General features: G+C 28.0%; 1 protein-coding gene across 1 annotated transcript in view; it reads left to right on the forward strand.

The window, feature by feature from the left end:
• Positions 1 to 23335, forward strand: part of LOC109605565 (Kv channel-interacting protein 1) — a 74039-nt gene that overhangs the window by 1160 nt on the left and 49544 nt on the right. The gene's annotated exons all lie outside the window — the stretch shown is intronic.

Below are 23335 nucleotides of genomic sequence, written 5' to 3' on the forward strand. Positions count from 1 at the left end.
TTTCAAGAACATTTTTAATGTTAAATTCTAATTAAATTAATTGAGATTACTTAGTATATTTTGTGTACTTTTATTTAAAATTATTAAGAACATAAGAATATTTCGTTCGTGACAATCATCCCATTAAATTTTATTGCCTATTTTAACGAAAAAGGGACACAGTTTATTAACATAAGTAAATAAAAAGTAATAGTTGAACTGAGTAATTTATATTTTATCACAATATTTTTATTATTATTATTTTTCAGAAAGGAATAAGAGTTAAATAAATTGTACTATAAAACTCTCACTTTTTATTTTAATATTATAAGTAATTGTTAATCAAAGTTTATTTAATATACTTTTCCACATATCCATTTTATTAATAATGGCGAATGCGCTGAGATATTTCACAGTTTAATATTGATAACATTTTTGAAAATTATAATTTTAAATAATTTAATAACAATTATTTAATACAAACAATACTAAATTTTATAAAATTAAAATATTTTTTATATATAGGGTGATTCATCGAACTTATTCATTATAAGTTTATAGAGAACTGAAAATGTATTGATTTGAAATTTGTATAGCAATTATAACTCTTATATTTTCAACAAAATTTCCAGTTTCGCTAAATATGATCTTTTTAGTAACAAAATTGGTGACCTTACAGACATTCTAGACCACTTATCTGTTAAAAGTTTTGGAAAAAAATAACTCAATAACTAATTATTTTATTTGCAATTACATGAATTTAAAAATTTGAAAATATACACAGTGTTTCATTGAAATTAACAAAGTTGATGTCACTTCCGACGAAATCGGAAGTGAAAATTGGTTCAAAATAAATTACAAAAGCAGTTCAGGTCCAATTATAATTGTTATAAAATTTTCAAAACCATACCTTTTTCTGTTCTCCAAAAATTTTTAATGAAGTAATGTGAGTATTGTAAAATGTTCTTAATAATATAATATAATATAATATTATTATATTATATTACTACTAGTATAGTAATTTATTTTATTATATTATTACTAGTATAGTAATTACTAAAGTTGTTGTGAATAACTTTTTAAATGTCAAGAATGATTGATATACAGTAATGGCTAGCAAAATAGCACAAAATTTAAAATCAAACTCTTTAAAAAATTTTTATTTTAATTTAATTTAATTTTAATTTTATCCAGTCAGTATAAAAAATATATTTCAATATTCTATACTTAGTCTAATTTGGAATAGTACATTCAAATGTATTTACGTTTTGTGTATGTATTTAGTAATACTATTTTATTAAATAAATTCACTCACTATTCAGTGAGAAAAAAGAAACCTGAAACATTAAGGTCTAAATATTACTAATATAGCTAAAAATCTGTGCGATATTCGTAATGCTATCAAAAAAGGGTTAACAGATATGAAACAATTCACTCAATTGAAAATACAATAACAAAATCTCCTAACAAAAAACAATTTTATTTATTGACAGATAAATTGGAAAAATCAGTAAACGACATACTTTCTTGTCCTCTAGGTAAATAAAAAATGAATTAAGTGAGACATACAATATCACTGCGTCTAGTGAGACAATCAGAAACAGACAGAATGAACAACAATATACACGGTGTTTCATAACTTATCCGAAATTTTTTACCAAATATGCACTTTAAAATAATAAGTCGATTTCTTTAAAACATTCTAATAAAAGTCCAACAGAAAACGAAGTAGAGTTTGTTATGAACTTTTTTAATCTCGTTTTCTGTTGGGCTTTTATTAAAATTTTTTTAAGAAATCGACTTATTATTTAGAAGTATTTCAGTAAAGAACCTAGACTAAAAATATGCACTAAAATTTATAAATTCTCGTCCTTAATTTTGGCGAAGGGTTCTTTGAAGTGACGAATACACTTTCAATAGAATGGTAAAAAATAGATTCATGGTTCCCCTAATAAAAGTTTTTATTCCAAATACAATATAAAAACTTTGAAACATGCTGGAGGAAAAGTTTTGTATTGGGGTTCCTTTCCTTGTCATGATATAGGACCATTACATATAAAGAGACATCATGAAAGATGTAAAGGAACCCTTTGCCAAGAATAATTTAATAATTACATGGATTTTTATGCAAGATAATAATAAGAAGAACGCATCCAAAAGTGTTCAAAGTTGGTTAAAAAACACAAAAGACGAGATTCTCAATTGGTTAGCGTAAACTCCGGATCTAAATACAATTGAAAACTTGTGGAGCGACATCTAATTTCGATTAAAACATCAAAAGGCATTAATTTAAATGTACTGAGGTTATTAATTGAAGAATCATGGAATTTAACTTCAGACGACAATTGCCGATATTGAATATTTGCCTCATCGTTTAATGAGCAAAGGGTATTCAACAAAATATTAACAATTTTGTTTAAAGTAATGTCTTTAACAAATATATATTTTTCCTCTGTTTAAGATTTAATTTAGGTACAAATTATTTTGATTTAGGTACTAAATGAATTATGGGAGAAAGTACATAGTTTAATTATTTTAAACAAAATATAAAATATTGTGATGGCATTTAATTAGAGGTGTGCGTTTCCTAATTAACGTTAAGATAATAATGTGTGTTATTTCTCTGGCCACGACTGTATTTATTATTTGGCGTTCGCTTGTGGATTGAACACCTAGTTATACTGTCTGCTGGAGTAAAGGATGGGTGTACGAACACGGGTGGTACACTACAGAAATGCACTTGAGTTTGATAGGTTTATTAATCACTGTGATACACATGGAAGCTGATCCAGACGGAGGAGTACGGACGAGAGTTGACTGAGAGTGACTGGGCCGTGATTGAGACGGATGACAGACTGAGAGTGACTGAGAACGACTGAGAGACTGAGGGTGACTAAGAGAGACTAAGAGAGACTAAGAGGTCGAGTCAGGGCGCTAAGGCTATTTAAAGGGTGTCCAGGCACTTCCACATCTGGTGGGCCTTCGTGGAACACGCACTTTCTAACGCCACACATGTGTGCCTCAAAGGACAGCACTTTCTACATCTGGCAAGTCCTCTCGGTACTCCACATCTGGCGAAGCTTCCCGGAATACAGAGTTCAAAACATCATAAAATGTAACAACGCTAAAGAACCCAGCAAAACACAATTCGAGAAATTTCCGTGGGGCCTGGGCCCTACAATTACATTAATAGTGATGATTTAAGATCAATTTCATCCTAATTTAACTTTTTCCAAGGTCCATTTTCAGTTACAATATTTGACCCCATTTGCTTTGAATATTTTAAATATATTGTATAATATAATTCAGTTTATATTACTGTATTAATTTACATTAACACGTTAAAATAACAAATTGCATTTAACGACTAAACAACATTAATTATTGATTCAGGGAGTGTACTTAGCGTTGTTTGTTTTATTAAGGTGAGCATATAACTTCTGTGTAAATATAGTTTATAATTGAATCGAAATATTTACACTGTTCTGTCTAAGTTGATACTCAATGAAATATAGGCTGGGTCATGCCGCGTTTAATGGTATTTTTAGAAGTAAACTCCATTAGTTTCGGATACATTTTATAAACACGACCACGACAGTTTAATCGTGAAAAACAACAACATTCACTTCGTCCCGAATAATACTAATTTTTGTTTGACAGCAACGATTTTTCTGGCGTTCACTTGAAAATTTAGAAATACCGAGCGCATTTTTAAATGGTGACTTTCCAGTTTAAATGGGACCGATAAGAGGCGGCACAAAAATTACGACCATAAAGATACGCCTCCCTATTTCGTAAAGAGGCCAGCAATAAACCAGATATTGAGGAAGCAAAAAATGAATGAGGGCTCCGTGTCAATGGAATTGCTGACGGGCGCACAATTTTTCGCACAATGTCGAGGTGCATAATTAAAAATGATGAGACCCCGGATTTGATTTAAGTAACCCGAAAGCCTGCACGGCGACTTGTGTGCATTGTGTACTCCGAAATAATTGAAATTTGAAATGGCAATTGATAGAATTCCCCTATTATTAGAAATTTTGAAGTGATATTTGTTAATTAGGCAACCTCAGTGACTGAGTAATGTTTCTTTAACAAGATTTCCTTAAACACACTGAATTTTAAGAGTCATTAGTCTCCTAATTACTTCCGCAAACCACCGTTGGGTTGCCGGTTATAAAAAGTAATTGATTTTCCATCGTCCGCTTCCCTTAATTGCCCTCCCAAAGTAACAACGCGAAACAACAAAAAACATATAATAAAGCAATTAACAAGCTTCAATATGCGGCAAAACGCATTTTAAAACTGGCGTGGCACATAAATAGAACTTTATTGATTCCGAAACATTAATACGTTTGAAAATTCATCATAAAAATTATAAATAACATTTGTTGACTATAATTTTGCGATCGTTTAGCTAATTAACGTTGGATTTACGGTACATGCGGAGGAAATGTGAGCAGAGACAAACAATAAAGAAAGCCTATAAAATCTTACAGTTGTTTTGATACAACTGTTTCAAAATAGATTATTGTTCGTTGAAAATGCGAATCATCCTATCTATGTTTAAAATACTACTCGGAACAATAACTATAAGAGTTAATTACTTTTGATTTCCTGTCGAGTCTTTTGATATATTAGATCAGATAGCTAAATACTTGATTGTACAAATAGATCGAAAACACTTCCAATTATTTTATTTTTGCGGTTTTACATCAGATAATAGATGTATTATTTGGATTAGATAGTTTACTGTTTTGATCAGATGAAATATAGTTGTTATTGATCAAATTCCATGTAATTTTAGAAACATTTTTTAAAAACAAGTTTCAAGTTGTTATTAATGGTTTATACAAATAAAAAATAACTAAGTATGATAATTTATGGTAGAATTAAAAATATAAAAATACTTGGACGTTGAACTAAGACTGGGCAGGAAAATTATTAGAAAACTGCTGACTATAGATGTAGGAAAAGAAAAAAGAAAGTGACTGAAAGAGACGTCAATATATATTTTTAAGTTTGTAAGATTATTTTTAATTTATCAATTTTAGGTGCATTTAAGACATTTACCATATTTTTTATCATAATCAATCAATTTGACTGAATGGAAGTATAAATAAAAGATCTACGTTTTATACTTATTTAGGTCAGTCTATTAAAGAAATTTTGTAATGTTATTTTTTTGTTTTCTTTTTCAAGTCCTTTTCAAGAATTTTTCAGAAAATATGAGGTATTATAAATATCAACATATAAATGTTGTACTTGAATATAAACAAATTCGATGGAATGGTTAACAATGGAATAACGAATTTTCATCGTAGTGTCAAATATCAAAACTTTATCGAAGTTGGACTGCATTAAACTATTATACAATATTTTGATATATTTTAAACTAATTTTAGTTTTTTGTAAAACGATTATGTTTCTGACAGCAATATATCGTGTAATTATTAGATATAACGATTAATAATTATCGTTGATTATTGGACACGACTATTAGGTTTACTATTTCATGACATTATGACACTGCTATTTTCATTCTATCTAATATTTAAGTCTAGCGGTATTTTGAACAATTACTAACAAGAATAAACAAGACTATCAAAAAATAAAAAAATTAGTACTAACCCACTCCCAACATTGTAACTGGAACATTTAATAATTGATGGTAAATTTAGTGATATGATATTCAAACTGAAATAGTAATATTACACTTTAAAGAATTGAAAATCAAATATATATCTTACAACGAATTTTCTTTATAAATATTATTTTCCACAGTAGAAGTATTCTAGAATGGTAAAAGAGGTCTTTTAAGTCATATATTATGTTTTCTAAAATACGTTGTTTATATATTAAATATATAAATAAAAAAGGGAAATAATATGTAAAATTAAAAAAATAATTAATTTTCAATTATATTTGCACAGTTTAGATTTCTTAATATGAATCTTGCAACTCGTAACATTTTAAACATTTAAAACATCTATTTTATTTATATATAAAATTTAGAAGTTAATAATTAATTAATTTTTAATATTATATTAGACATTCATTTTCAATTAATTTTGTACTTCTTTATATGAATCTTGTGACCTATAAAATTACAATTATAAGGTATAAATAAACTATACTATAAACTATAGTTGTTAACTTGTATTTTTATATAAAATGGAGAAATTAATAAAAAATACTTTATATTTTAAATTAAATAAGTAATAATTAATTAATAAGTAATATTTTCGTAAAAATAGTTTATCTATCTATCTATCATCGAATATTTAAAACTTTTTTAATATTACGAATTAATTCTAAATTAATTTTATGCAGTACATATTTTTCTATATGAATTCTGCGATTTATAATCTTACAATTATGTACAGGATAACTAACTAGTTTTTAATTTCTATTTTTATATAAAATTGAGTGAGTAGTTATATAAAAATACTTTTAATTCAAATTTAATTGAATAATTAATAATCAAATATTAAAAATAATTAGAAATTTGTTAAAATAAAAATATCTTAATTTTCAATTAATTGTACCGTGTAGATTTTTATATGAACTCTGTGGTATAAACTAAAGTAGATGTTGTATATAAAAATATTTTTTATTCTAAATTAGTAATTTATTTATAAAAATAGTTTGAAATATTTCGAAATCTGTTAAAAATAAAAAAAAACTCTTAATATAATAAAAAATTAATTTTCAATTAATTTTGTACTGAATAGATTTTTTTTTCAAATATTTAAAATGTTGGAAATATTTGGAAATCTATTAAATATAAACAAAACTTAATATATAAAAGAAATATTCATTAGTAATTAATTTTGTATGGTATAATTATTTATGTGACTTTCAGTTAAAATAAAAAAAAACTTAATATTATAATAGAAAAATTAATTTTCAATTAATTTTGTACCATATACATTAGATTTTTTATATGAATTCTGTGGCATATACTTTCAGTTATAGAATAACTATAAAATGTTTAACTTTTATTTTTTAAAGTAATAGAGAAGTTATATAAAAATACTTTTTATTCAAAATTAATTCAGTAATTTATTCATAAAAATAATTCACTAAATTGCATTTTGTTTTCAAGTGGTCAAAACGTTAGAAATATTTAGAAAAATCTTAATATACAATAGAAAAAATAATTTTCAATCAATTTTGTACTGTATAGATTTTATAAAATTAATTATGTGACATAAACTTTACATTATAAGATAATTATATAGTTTTTAATTTTTTTCTGTATATAAAATGGAGAAGTTAAATAAAATATACTTTTTATTAAAATTTACTTAAATAATTTATTTATAAAAATAGTTCATTAAATTGTTTTTTGTCTTTAAATCTTCAAAATGTTAGAAATATTTAAAAATCTGATAAAAATAAAAAAAACGTAATATTATAACAAAAAAATTAATTTTCAGATAATTATGTACTGTATAAATTTTTTTATAATTAATTCTGTGACTTATAAACTTACAATTATAGGATAACTATAATGACTAATTTTTAACTTATATTTTTATATAAAAAAGAGTAGTAAAAAATACACATACTGTATTCATAATTAATTGAGCAATTTATTCATAAAAATAGTTCACTAAATTGTTTTTGGTTTTCAAATGGCCAAAACATTAGAAATATTTAGAAATCTATAAAAAATAAAAAACTTTCTTAATATAGAATAGATTTTTTATATGAATTCTGTGACATAAACTTACAATTATAGATAATATAGTTTTTAACCTTTATCTATATGTAACAGTTAGAAGACAAATTTATCCATTAAAATAGTTCATTAAATTGTTCTTTGTTTTAAAATGGTCAAAATGCTAGAAATATTTAGAAATCTGTTCAAATTAAAAAAAGAGAATTATTATAATTATTATTATAATAAAAAAAATAATTATCAATTAACTTTGTACAAAATAGATTTCTTTATACGAATTCTGTGATTTACTTACAATTATTAGTTTTTAACCTTAATGTGTATGTAAAATTTATAAGTAAAATATTTATTACAAATTAATTGAGTAATTTATCCATGAATTAAATTGTTTTTTGTTTTCTCATGTCAAAACGCTACAAATATTTAGAATTTTTTTTTTTTAAATAAAAAAAAACACTTTCTTAATATTATAATAGAGAAATTAATTTTAACTTTTATTTGTATATAAAGTGGAGAAGTGAGTTGATATTAATTGTTAATATCTTCTGAGATATTTCGTACTAATTAATTTAGAAGAAAATGAAATTTTTTTATCGTTATGGTAATGTCATATAGAAACTTATTTAGGTAACCAACCAGTCTTTTAATGTTCGACTTTTGATGTATTATTCAGCAAGGACGAGTTACAAGTAAAAAGAGACTACGGGAGTGTTTTCACCTTTAATGGGCCATGTTTACTTTTCCTAATGACTCAGTGAGCAAAATCTTTGCTTTTTAAATTAATATTGAAACAACAATTTTTTGTAAAAAATGTAAAATTTTACGTGATTTATTAAGTTACTTTCGTAGACGCGCCACTTTCCGCCGCAAAACCACATGCAAAGAGGCGACATCGAATAAAAAAAAACCGTCTGCCGTCCTCCGGGACGTTTTTTTCCTCATCCCAGGACGTGTCGCCTAATTCTTTAAAATCCGCTTAATCTGAGGGAGGCGAACGCGAACGCGACATCGGCCGGATGGCGGAATCTATTAAGGGAGCTCGGGAATATGAAAGCGGCCACGTTCTGGGAGAAACCGTTTTGCAGGCGTCGGCCGCCGTTAGGGCAACTTTACGGCACCGATCGACAGGATATTGGGATTTGGGGGCCAGTAAACACCAATAAAGGGCCAAACCCAACGTTCATTCTCCCCCGGCCACCTCGGCTCCGCAACTCCGCACGTTAAATTTTGCTTTATCGCGTCAACCGAATTTTTGATTTTGTTCCATTTCGATGCTGATTCTTCGGTTTAAATCGGAATTGGCGCTTTCCGATTTCGGACGGACGGAAATCCATTTGGCGGATGCGTTTGCTAATTAATCTGTCCGCGATGACCTGTTTATAAAACACGTCTGGCGATGATGAAGGCTAATCTTACTGTTGACATAGAGTTTTAATCGTTTTGAATTTAGGAGGTTGGTAAAGCTTCACTTTTCACGTCTAAACGATATATCAACTATATGGGAATTTTAAGTTCTATATGGGCTAATTTAGATCCAGAAGTAAAAATTTTTGTCGTCTAAGTTTCATGGACCTATTGAATTTAACTTTGTAAACTACAAGTTGGGGTTGAAGAAAACCTAAAATTAGAATCTTTTGACTTAAAAAAATTAATGGGTGTTTTTTAAATTTTAAGATTATTATGTATACGAAATTTTCTCATTAAATTTAAATTATTAATTCTATTGAATTAGGAGTGTTGATAATACCTGAATTTCGGCTACATTGTCGAGAAATTTCGGTCAAAACGTAAAAATTTTAGGATGTAAAAATAGTCGATTTTTTATTTTAAATTCAATTAAGTTTATACACAAGCTGTTAATCATTGAATTTACGTCTTGATATATAGGAATATCTGCCTTTTTATATGCTCAATAAAGACCTAAACTAAAAATTCTGGACATAAAAAATATTATTAATTTTAAGTAATTTTTTTAAAAGTAGTCACCTCAGTGAATTTTTATAGTTGTATCTATCATAGACAAAGATTTCACATAATAGGCTAAAAAAAAATCTTAAAGGCAAACATTTTGGGCTCTAAAATACCTGTTTTATAAATTTTAAGTAATTCTATATAAAAATAGTTATCTCAGTGAGTGTATGAATTTGTTTTCATCATAAACCACGTTCTTACACGAAAATATCGGCACTACCAGAACTGTTTATGTGTAAGTTCAAATTATTTACATTTTACGGTTACATCTATCGAATTAGCAATTTTTATAATATAGGAATTTCAGGTTTTCTTTATGCTGAATAAAAACGTAAATTGAAAATTTTAGTCTAAAAAAATAATGTTAAATTTTAAGTAATTCTTTATAAGATCAGTTATCTCCGTGATTTTTTATAGATGTATCTATCATAGACAAAGTTTCCACGTAACTGGAATTTCGGACACTTTATAGGTTGAAAATTTGAAGCAAACATTCTGGACTTCAGATTATCTGTTTTATAAATTTTAAATAATTCTATATAAAAGTAGTTACCTTAGTGAGTTTGTATAGATGTATTCATCATAAACAAAGTTTTCACTTAACAAAAATTTTCGGCGCTTCATGGACTGAAGATAACTCATAAACAAAGATTTTTGGCTTCAAAAATAATCGATTTTTTATTAAAATTTTAAGTAAGTTTATATCATATGAATTTCAAACTTTCTTTATGCTGAATAAAGACCTAAATTTAAAATTTTGGGTGTAAAATATGTTTTAAAATTTTAAGTAATTCTTTGTAGGATCAGTTATTTCAGTGTATAATCAGTTATTTCCGTGAATTTTTATAGTTGTATCTATCATAGATAAAGTTTTCAAGTAATTGGAATTTCCGACACTCAATAGGCTGAAAAAAGAAACTTAAAAGCAAACATTTTGGGCTTTAGAATGTCTGTTATATAAATTTTAAGTAAATATATCTAAAAGTAGTTATCTCAGTGAGATTATAATTTATATTCATCATAAACAAACAAGAATTTCCGACGCTTAATGGGCTGAAGATAATTCAAAAACAAACATTTTGGGCTTCAGAAATAATCAATTTTTTGTTAAAATTTTAAGTAAGTTTATATTTAAGTTGTCAAATTATTAAAATTATTCAGTTACATATATCAAATTAGCAATTTTTACGGCATATTAATTTCAGGACTCGTTTATGCTGAACAAAGACCTTTATTTGAAATTATGGGCTTAAAAAATAATGTCCGTTTTATAAATTTTAAGTAATTCTTTGTAGGATCAGTCATTTCAGTGAATTTTTATAGTTGTATCTATCATAGACAAAGTTTTCATATAACAGGAATTTCGGACACTCAATAAGCTGAAAAAAAAACTTAAAAGCAAACATTTTGGGCTTTAGAATGTTTGTTTTATAAATTTTAAGTAAATCTATCTAAAAGTAGTTATCTCAGTGAGTTTATATAGTTATATTCAACATAAAGTTTTCAGTTAACAAGAGTTTTTAACAATGTTTTCACGTAAAAGGAATTTCGGACACTTTATGGTCTGAAATTAAAATAAATTTTAAGTAATTTTATATAAAAGTAGGTATCTCAGTGAGTTTGTATAGTTGTATTCATCATAAACAAAGTTTTCACTTAACAAGAATGTTTGGTACTTCATAAGCTGAAGATAATTGAAAAACAAAAATGTAATCGATTTTTTGTTAAAATTTTAAGTAAGTTTATATTTAAACTGGAAAATTATTGAAATTATACAATTACATCTATCGAATTAGCAATTTTTACAGCATATGAATTTCAGGTTTTATTTATGCTGAATAAAGACCCAAATTTAAAATTTTGGTACTAAAAATAATTTTTGTTTTATAAATTTTAAGTAATTCTTTGTAGGATCAGTTATTTCAGTGAAAACATTTTTGAGGTCCAAAAATAACCAATTTTTTATGCTTTTTATCTAAGTTAACCCACAAAGTGCCCGATACTATGAACATTTCTGATTCGTTTCTGATTAACCTATTAAACTCGATGAGAAAAAAGCTTGAAATCTTAAAATTTAAGAAAATATAAATTAATTTTTGGACTAAAAAGGTTTCTTTTGTAAAGACCCATAAATACAAATAGTATAGTAAATAGTACTCACGTAAAATTACGACAGGTAAATAAACGTCAGGGCGTTCTTTAAACTTAAATTTCCTGCATCGCAAGCCGTCATTTGGCCCCGGATGACATACGTGTTTTTGCTCTGACGTGTCTCGTTATATTTCTGGACAAGATTGGACGATTAATACACCTAAGTATTTAATATTTTTGTAAGTGACTTCATTTACAAATTATGTTTTTAGTTTTGGATAAGCAAACACTAAAAATGAATCTGGTTGCTATTATTAAACACGAGTTGGTGACACTTAGGTCACACGGATAAATAGTGCGACGAGAGGATGTGTATCCAAAAAATATGTGCACACTTTAGAATTATGATAAGTAATAAAATAGAGTATGTCACATGGGAGAGGCTCAACACTTGCTCGCATGATTTATGCGAACGTTAGCGATACAGAAATTCTTGAAGACGGAAGGAAAGTAGTTGTTGACAATTCGCCAAGTTCGCGGTTGTTGATATGCGAGTGCCGGGGTCGGTGACGTGAAAATATACGGCCGTTGCTTGGCTCCGATATGAAATTCTTATAGTTTTCGGCTGGAATCGCGGCAATCTAATTAATTCATTGACCTACATGGGGCATATTTGCCCCGGAATTCATTTGACTTCTAAAACGCCCCTCTCGTTCCACTTAACAAGCGCCGAACCAAAATATTACCCTACGGGAAGTTGAGAAAGTGGTTAAATTGTTTTATTTGTTCGATTATTTGGTTCGTGTATAATACGCACGTTATACCTTCATTTATAAAAGTATATTTTGAATAACAATAGCTACGACGTCCTGGTCTTAACAAGGCATTATTTTAGTAATAGTAAAGTAGTAAAGTGAATACTTCTTTAGCCGCGTTGGACACTTTTTGGTAGGGGAAAATTTTATGGGTTCGCGTCACCGACATGCTCGTCCTTCTTTTACTAATAAATTCAGACAAAAAAAAGTTGATGATTTGGCTGCTAACCTCAGTTACTAGACCAACAAATTATGTGTCAGCCGGCGTTTCAAGAGGTACCCGAAAACTAGATCTTAAGAGTAAAATCCCGGAACTAGAGGCTGAGTTACATCTGTAGATTTGCTAATGTAGTGCTTTCGTAAAGGCCTCCAGCTAAGCCGGAAATAAGTTTGACTCTAATATCTATTACTGTTTTGATGGTGGTGGGTTCATAGAGGAGAATGCTGCCTGAAAGGAATCTCTATATAGAAATATTCGAAATTTTCAGGATCATCTTTATTTCTGATGTACTTTCAAGGAAAAAAATCAGCGGCCAATTCTCGTAACATCTGTTACCAATGCACTCAATTTCGTCGAAAAGTAATGGATCTGATATATAGTATATATATATATATATATATATATATATATATATATATATATATTAGAAGTTAAATTTCCTAAATAATCGTTCAAGATCAGTATTGAAATCAAGTGACCGGTTGAACATATTTTGATTCCAATTAGAATCATAGGGAGATGTTTTTTAAGCAAAAGTAAAACATACTTGTTTTTTAAACCCTCAAGAAAAGTGTGTAAACTGAAAATTAGCCTTTCCTAACAAATAATAATAGATTTAATGTATTTTAAGAAGTGAAAACTTCTTTAGCCGCGTTGGGTACTTTTTGGTGGGGAAATATGCGTTCGCGTCATTGACATGCTCATGACTGGCGCACGCGCAGTGTGCTGTGCGCCTTAGACACTTTTTGGATGGGTGAAATCTCGTACGTTCGCGTCACCGACATGCTTATACCAGTATATCTGTAGCTATACAATTGATGTATAGTGCTGTGTATATCTTATAAGTGAAATTGAATAGATTTAGTGAAAAATTTATTTAAATATATCCAATGATCGAAAACTCAGTACTACAAAACATAAAACGACAATCGATGCCGCTTTTACGCGATACTTAGATAAATTTGAATCACGTTTCTTTTCTTACTTTAGTTACCATAAGCCTATTGTATCTTTTTTAGAACGAAATAATTGAAAGTACAAAAAATCTAAGTATTATTGAAATTAATGATGACAATGATATAAATAATTAAAATAATGTTAAAAATCAATACCATCCATAAATAATATGATTGTATATTAATTGTTAATTCAGTTGAATTATATTTATATTTTATCATGATCTTGTACAGCCCGTAATATATTTAAATAGTAAAAACACATATAAATATGCATACAATGGTTGCTCGGAGTGTGAAAACAAGATTGATGTTTAATTCAATCATTTCAAATTTTAATACTAAAAGTTCTAAGTTTTCATTTCTATGGGCAGTCTCTATAACTGCCAACTTTAAATTTTTTTTCTACCTTTTGAATTACACTAAATAATATATTTCATCTAATACCATTTTCTTCTCATAACTTTTTCATATTTGTACGTAGGAAATAATTATTGGGTGCTAAATCAGGTGAATATGATGGATCCTATGTTTGTTATCAATTGTGATCAATCTTAAATTCTAAATGAGTTGTTAAAATATTCTGTCACGTACTTTTACTCTCTGAACATTTATTAAAAAATTGTGGATTTTATCAATAATTTCTGAAGTGATTATTTAGTCGAGCTAGAAGATTTGCATCATATCCACATTCTTATAGACAACAATTTCAGTTTTTATTAAAAGGACGAAACTTTTTAATTTAAATTAATTTTATAAATTTGGGACAGAAAATGTCAGTATCCTCCTGGAATTGCTCTAAGTGAACTATATTCAAACATTAATAAAATTCATTGCCCTTAAATAATTCAACAATTTGAGGGCCATTGAATATACTTGCTTCAATTTTACTAGTAGTCATACACCATTGATATATGTCATCCATACTATTGAATTTCAATCAACCATTTTATTTTATCTAGGTCTGCAAGGGCTTCAAATGTCTGTAATTCAATAAACTACATGGGAATTATGGCTAAAAATCTTTAAAAATTGCATATAAATCGCTGTAAACTAGTGTAATCCTATTATGACACTTATTTTGAACCGGACTATTTATCTACATCTCTTCAATGGCGCCGACAAATAATGGTTGGGTCCCTTATATTCATTTATCGGCGGTTTAAAACCATCACTTCACGCCACTACGGTTCGAAATAACGAGTTTTCTCGAATGACCAAACTTTATTTTCTCCGGGAGCTTTATACGCTATTATTGAGGTTTTAATGAACCTATAGGTGGTGCAATTAAAAGTTCGGCACACCAATGGCGGTGCACATTCCGACCGTAATATTCGAGTTTACTGGTCCGTCGGTTTATACGTCCATCTGGGCTTCTTTCGAAAGCCCAATCGCGTCTGGTTTATTATTACGGATGATGACTCGGAAAATTAGCCACTGTGTCAATCCGGTAACAATTTAATTAAAAATCAATAACACGAAATAATCCGCCCTGTTAAAGCTTAACTGTTTAAAACTAATCCCCTAAATCGAATTCGTTGTTTTATTGGGTTTCGTAATGTGATTAATCTAAATACTGGGTTTGATTGATTGAAGAATCGGTCGTGAGGCGATCTGCATTGCGAAGTTGTGAATAGGCAACGATTTAGTTATGGCAAAACTCCTTAATTTCCTGGTTATTAAATTAACCGCGATTAGACCGTAGTTGAGGCTCTCCCCTAAAATGGCTTAACTGTGCCAAAACTATTACCGCCTTATTAAGGTCTGTAATTTATATTGCATGTGCAATTTTATGTTTCCAATTAAAATTCACGAGATTTATATTTTTGCCGATTTAATTTTGATTTTAAATAGATTTATGTGCCTCCAACTTTCCAACAATTTCACACGAGCGACATCGTCTTTCCCAAAACCTTCTCAATACCGACATTAATCAAAACGTTCCCTCTTTGTAAAGTTCATTTTCGCAAACAAACATTTATCATTTATCAACATCGGGACAAACCTAGCAAATAAAAATAGAACTCGACGTATAATTTACGGATGTATCGATTCATAAACTTCACACCTGTGCTTTGAGCAAATTTTAAATGCTCAATGAGATAATATTTTCTTATCTTTATTACGGTGTGAGTTGTTCTTAACCCGAACTTCTGAATTAAGATTGCACGGAGACTTAACAGTTTCTTATGCAATTTATCAGATAAGAAATAAAGTTTGAAATTACTTTTCAAACAGTCCATGTAAAAGTTACGAAACTAATTTTAGTTTCTGATAATGCCACTCCAAAACCAATGAGGTCAATAGAAACTAATTTGTTCTAATTATTGTGGTAAGGCAAACAATATTTCTATTGTTTTTAACTACTTTTTTATGATATTTGCCGGGAGAATTATTAATAAAATTTTTTATGCATTTGATCTGATTATTTAAGACTAATAAATAATAGTCATTAAAAAGGTCAACAAAAGAAACACAAATTAGAGCAAATTTTTCTGTAATCCGTTCTAGAATATATTAGGAAGTAATCAGTATAATTTATCAAAACTAACTAAGCATAAGTTCTGTGATAAGATTGTGTGTTTGTGTTTACTTTATTAACCCTTTAGCGAGTTTTTAAACTACTATTCCATAAATGTTCCAATTGCATGGTAATATAGCATTAATTCAATCATACTTATGTTAAGTTAAAATATTTTTACTCATACTATTTGGACGATGACAAATTGAATTAATTTCCAGTTATTTGTCTTTGTGATATTTTATAAATAAGATGTAAAGAGAATTTATTTTTGATAGATGTACAGAAACTGACACAGAGACAAAGACACGAGTTCTCTATAGTTTACTAAATATTACAGACCAAGAGCCATTTTGATGCCTACGATTTTTCAACTATTATTGGGTAACCTTTAGATCCACAATCCAAAATAGTCTTTATAATTTCCTTATCACATTTAGTTTTTGACACCTAGATAAAAATAGATTTTCGTTTAATCTTAATTCTTTGGGTAGTTCATGTGAAAGAATACTACTGAAAGATGAAATGGGTATTTCTTCATAATCTTATCTCTGAATCTGGATTAGGATATATTCAGTTGTGTGTATTGCTTCAGTTAAAAACCTTGACATTTATGAAACAAAAATAGCAGTTATTGTGATGGTTTCCTTGGGCGTTTTCGCTGAAGATTCCAACAGTGGTCTCCCAGCATGTGGTTAATCTATTACCCTATCGTTGTTTCATGATTTCATGTCCTGATCGAGTCTTTCTTTCTTTTATGTTGGTGATTTACTTAATATATATATTCATTAGGTTTTGGAGAACAGAGAAATTTTTATAGGAATTATAACTTGACTTGAACCACTTTACTAATTTATTTTGAACAAAATTTCATTTTCAGTTTCGCAGGAAGTCAACTTTGTTATTTTAAATTAAACACTCTGTATATTTGGCTTTACAAGGTGTTATTTTCAATTGAAAATTTAAAAATCTTTCGAATGGTATTGGCATTCCCTATAAATAAAATGAATATTAACAGAGATTTTATCAAAATACAACTATCTGTACACATAGGAGTTACGGACATCCGGTATAAAATTTTGGACTACTAATAAAGACTCCTTATAAGATGCTCCTTGGTTAACATATATGCCAAAAATGAACTTTCCAACATCAAAATTGGTGGTATTCCAGACATTTTAGTAACTTCAGTTTGACAAAATTTTTGGAAAAATTGGGATTTAGCTATAAGACATGTTATAGCCATTTTATTTGTAATTACACGTAGAATTTAAAAATGTAAAAATATACAGGCCATTCCATTGAAAATTATGACAATTCTGGCCAAACCAAAAAAGAAATTTTGTTCAATATAAATTAGAAATAAAGTTTAAATCATGTTATTATTTCTATAAGAATTTCAAATCAACATCTTTCATCGTTCTCCATAAACATCAATTAGGTGAAAGAGTCCATATATTGGAGACTGGATAAAATAGTTTTTTATTTAATAATCTGATCAAATCGTTCTTACTGATTAAAACATTGAGGAACTGGTCCTGTATCATTTTCAGATGGAGGAGACTTCTGAAATATGACATAGATATTTCTTCTAAATATGGCACAAGCCTTATTCCTGAATCTAGACTTGGATATGTCTAATTATGTCATATGTTTCAAATTAATACCTTTCATCACACTCAGACACTGCTTTTTTTTACTTGGTTCACAGTCGTAAAAGTTCACCACATTTTTTACATATCAAGATAAACTTTGATCACAAAATTAGAAATAGGTTTTCTATTTTCTTTAAAAGTATTTTTTCATATACATAGTAACAAGCGCAGCTATATCTGTCTGTTGATGCAGTGATTTTACCTATGAAAGCTTAGCACCATACTTCACCAGATAAAGAAGATAAAATAGCCTAGGAAGGGCTGATTAGATTTAGGTTAAAAAATTCTATTTTGACAAAGAATATCTGTATTTTACTTATGCCTTTTATTAGAATTAAATTCAATTAACATATGTCTCAAAAATCAGACTAAATCTGGTGACTTAAAAAGTAATTTTGATGACATGTTTGTTCATTCTTCTTCTACACTTCTTCAATCTAGTCACTTTAGATGTTAAAATAACTTAATTATTTCATAAATTTAGGACTAATGGACTATTTTTAAGTATAAAATAGTACAGTCGAGTTTCCTGGAACATTTTAGTGAAAAGCTTTTACTAAAATCTATTTTTGTGATAAAAATTATGAGCACCGTTCATTTCGGTGGTCCCATACAAATCGAATGCGACAGGTGCGAACAAAAGGAACGGAAAATGCGGAAGCGCACAGTGAAACACGACTAGCACACATTGTCTATCTGATAATTTCGTCCATTACACTTTACGATCGAAACCGAAACGCCAAGTTTATGATTTACGCGATTACAACTTGAATGTCGTAATGGAGTTAAAGACCGGCCACAATGTATATGTGTAATCCGTTTCGAATCCCGGTGATACGTTTCGTTTCATTTATGTTTTATTGTTATCTCGTGGCGGTGCAATTACTTCGGCCCATACCATCACGTATCGTAAGAGTGCGATACAATTTATCAATGTGTGAGCCCGAAAATTTAATAAAAGGAAGGAACGAGGAAGGCAACGATGAGGGCCTCGTTGTCTTCGATCGTCATGTAGACAATCCGCGGCGCCAAAATATGCAAACCGGCCATCATCGATTCCTTCCAGACGTTTTATTATCCACTGTCTTTCGTTTTATTGAATATTGGATGAGTTGACACAGAATCCACCATTTTATTTTCAATTTGGGCCAAAAACAGCCGGTCTTAATTCCACGTTTAGCCGGGCTAAGTGTATTAGGCGGTTTATTGGAAATGTCTTTATGGGCACGTCACAAAATCGCCAAGAATATTCGGAGGAAATAAAATTGTATTGGAGCCAGATAACGATTTTTATTAGCGGTCATACCAACTGTCTATCAACATAAAAACAAAATGAATTTCTATAATTGGCCTGATTAATCAGAATATTGTTATTACCTTTAATAGTACCCTATAAAATGTTTTTCTAAATTATTTTTAAACTCGCATCTTCTTTATCTTCCAAACTATTTCGACCATATAAGATTTGTGGATGCATTTACAGGGTAATTCACCCAACTTATTCATTAGGAGTTTATGTGGAACAAAAAGAGGTATTGATTTGAAGATTTTATAACTTGACTTGATCTACTTTTCTAATTTTGAATTATTGACATCAATTTTGTAATTTTCAATGGAACACCGTGTATATTTTTGGATTTTTAAATTCTACATGTAATTGTAAATAAAATTGTTATTCTATGTCCTATAGCTAAACTTGATAGTTTCTGAGTTATTAATTTTTTTCCAAAAATTTTGACAGATATGTGGTCTAACTAAAATGTCACCAACTTTGATGATGCGAAGTTTATTTTTGGCATACACCTTAACCAATGCCTATTCTATAAGAAGTCTTTATTGGTACTCCCAAATTTTATACAGGGTGTTCACTTTTAACGTTTAACTTTGATCTTTGCACAACACAGATAACTTTGTTATTTTCAGTGGAACACCATGTATATTTAGTATAGTTAAATATATCTTATATAATCTCTACAATTTTTTTGTAAGAAATATTTCTTTATTTAATTTCCCACTTACCTGTTTAATGTTTGTCTCAAAATGTAATAATTTACTGAGTGGTGTAACCATCAAAAATTTGTTTAATTCACTACGTTACAATTAAATTATCATTTTCCCAATAACCTAATTGATTTTTCTCTCTTAAGTCGAATTGTAAACATTAAGCTGAAACTGCGTTTCCAAACATTGTATTTATTATTTAATATTTCCCTCAATAATTCATTTGCCATTTTTCTCAAGTTATTAGCCCAAGATAAATTGAATCCTTATATATAAATCTCCCATAAAACAATTCCGGCAATAAATCAACCGTCTTTACGGGGTTTTTTGAGGAGTTTCTCAAAATATATTGCGGGAACATCTAATTTAACACTATGCTCCGATAAATTTAAGCCGGCCATAAATTTCGCACTGAAACATTTATTTTGAACGGCATCCACGGCTGCGACCGGTGAAGTGCTAAATGTTCATAAAAATAAAATGCCGCTTTTAATTAGTCGAAAGTGGCGGTTTATTTAATTTCGTTTGCGTAATGCTCGCGCAATAAAAAGAACATTATAAATTAAAATCAGTGCTGACCCACTTTTCCGACGTGTCTGAAAAAACTAATGAGGTTTGGGCTTTGTTATCGGTTAGGAAATGAAATTACATTGCATTAGAGAGTATGATACAGTGTGATTATTTGTGAAATCCGATAAATAACTTTACAGGGTGATTTATTAGTTTGGGGCAGTTTCGACGGTGGTAAACGGCACGATTCACTGAAAAACCCTTTTATGTGTACAATCGCGGGTCTTATTTCCAGATTTATTTTCAGGACATAAAAGTAAATACACGTCACTGATACGTATTTTATTTTACATTTTATGAATGGCCATAAATTTCTGTTAACGTTGTAAAATACTTAAGCAATAAATGAAATGAGAAAAATTGTGTGGCACATTTTCAGGCCATGAATGTCAGTATTTTTATATTTTTATATATTAATTGCAGGATTGACAATATGTAGAAAAATTAATGAATGGTCAAAACGTTAAAAACGTTAACGTGAATGTCAAAGATGAACTTTCCAATCAAATTTACAGACATTTTACATATACTATCCAAAAATTTTTGACAAAAATTAATAACTCAGTAACTTTTGGCTTTAGTACATGGTATCTTCATATTGATTGCAATTATCACCCTGTATACTAAAATATTTTCTTTTTAATTTTTAATGTATAAAGAAAGAACTTTCTTAAGAACTTAAAGTTTAATAAATATTTTTTTTTCTGTTTATTTATATACACTCCTGTACAAATATTTGGGAACCCTAAAATTAAATTGTTTATTATTTGATTAGTTAATAAACAGTGAATGATTTAAATAAAATTACTGTTTAATTCCTGTATAAAGAATACTTTTTTTAGGATATTATAAAGTAAAATAGAATATTATACATAATTGAACGTTTTTATTTGGAAACCTTATTAAATAATTTAATTTTCAAATGATAAACCACACTATAATGAGAAGCTAAACAATACTGGTACATGGCCAAAATAAATGAAATTTAAGGAGTTTTCAAATGTATGCCTTGTTAAAAAATTGGGTCTTTGGATATTATTATATTGTATCTTAATATACAGAGCGTTTATTTTAGTATTTTAACTATTTTAAATTATTATATCCTAGAGTCTCCAACTTTTGTCCAAGAGAGTATACATGAGTCCTTAGTTTCATTAACTTTTTTATTTGGACATAAGTTTGAAAGCCTTATTAAATAATTTAATTTTCAAATAATAAACCAAAAATATATATTTTTACTTCGCATACTACAATGAAAAGCTAAACAGTCAAAATAAATGAAATTTAAGGGGTTTCCAAACGTATATCTTGGTAAAAAACTGGGTCTTTGTCTACTTATAATATTTTTTATAATACCGAAATAAACTGCAATATAGACTGTGTATTATTACTATTTTGTATTTTTATATACAAAGCGTTTATTATAATATTTTTTATAATTATTGTTTACTTGCTATTTTAAATTATTATATCCTTGAGTTTCCAAACTTTTATCCAGGAGTGGATATATGAGTCCTTAGTTTCATTAAATTTTAATTATATAATATCTACTATATAGTTCTTAACCTTTATTTGTTGACAAAATGGAGAAAACATTTATAAAAATTATATATTAAAACTTTTATTATAAAAGTAATATTAACCCCCTGGCCCCTGCTTAACTTGAATGTCAAAAATGAACTTTACAATCAAATTAATGGCTTTACAGACATTTTACATATAGCATCAATTATTTGACAAAAATTAATGTGTCAGTGACTATTGGCTTTAGTATGTGCTATCTTCATTTTGTTTGCAATTATCACCTTGTACACTAAAATATTATCTTTTTAAATTTTAATGTATGAAGAAAGAACTTTCTTAATTTTAAAATTTAATAAATGTACAATGAAAAGTTAAACAATACTGGTAGATGGTCAAAATAAGTGAAATTTAAGGGGTTTCCAAACGTATATCTTGTTAAAAAAATGGGTCTTCGTCAACTTATAATAATATTTTTTATAATACCAAAATAAATTGCAGTATAGACTGTGTATTATTATTATATTATCTTGATTTTAATATTTTTTAAAATTATTGTTTATTTGCTATTTTAGATTATTATATCCTAGAGTTTCGAAACTTTTGTCCTGGGGTGAATACATGAGTCATTAGTTTCATTAAATTTTAATTATATAATATCTGCCATATAGTTCTTAACTTTTATTTGTTGACAAAATGGAGAAAATATTTATAAAAATTATATCCTTGGTTAACTTGAATGTCAAAAATGAACTTTCCAATCAAATTGATGGCTTTACAGACATTTTACATATACCATCAATTGTTTGACAAAAATTAATAACTCAGTAACTATTGGCTTTAGTCCATGATATCTTAATTTTGTTTGCAATTATCATCCTTTATACTAATCTTTCTTTCTTTTTAATTTTTAATGTATTGTATAAAGTAGAAACTTTCTTAATTTTAAAATTTAATAAATATACAATGAAAAGCTAACCATACTTTTACATTTTACATACTATCAATTTTTTGGCAAAAAATAATAACTCAGTAACTATTGGCTTCAATACATTTTTTTTTTTTGCAATTATCACCCTGTACACCAAAATATTCTTATTTTCAAATGGTAAAAATGTCTATAGAGCAAAATTATGGAATAATGTATTACTTTCCTATTGCTCTTATTCATTATAGAATTTTGTGTTTTATAAACATTTTAAATTTATTTTCATTGTTCAATTCTAAACTATTGAGCAAATATCATTAAATAGGGGAAACGATAAATTGCAAGTAAACACAACTAGGTAAATTTTTATTGAGCGAATCGATAACATCCCAATATATTACTTCATCTGATAAGAGAAAT

The sequence above is a fragment of the Aethina tumida genome, chromosome 3 (assembly GCF_024364675.1).
Source record: "Aethina tumida isolate Nest 87 chromosome 3, icAetTumi1.1, whole genome shotgun sequence".
Lineage (NCBI taxonomy): Eukaryota > Metazoa > Arthropoda > Insecta > Coleoptera > Nitidulidae > Aethina > Aethina tumida.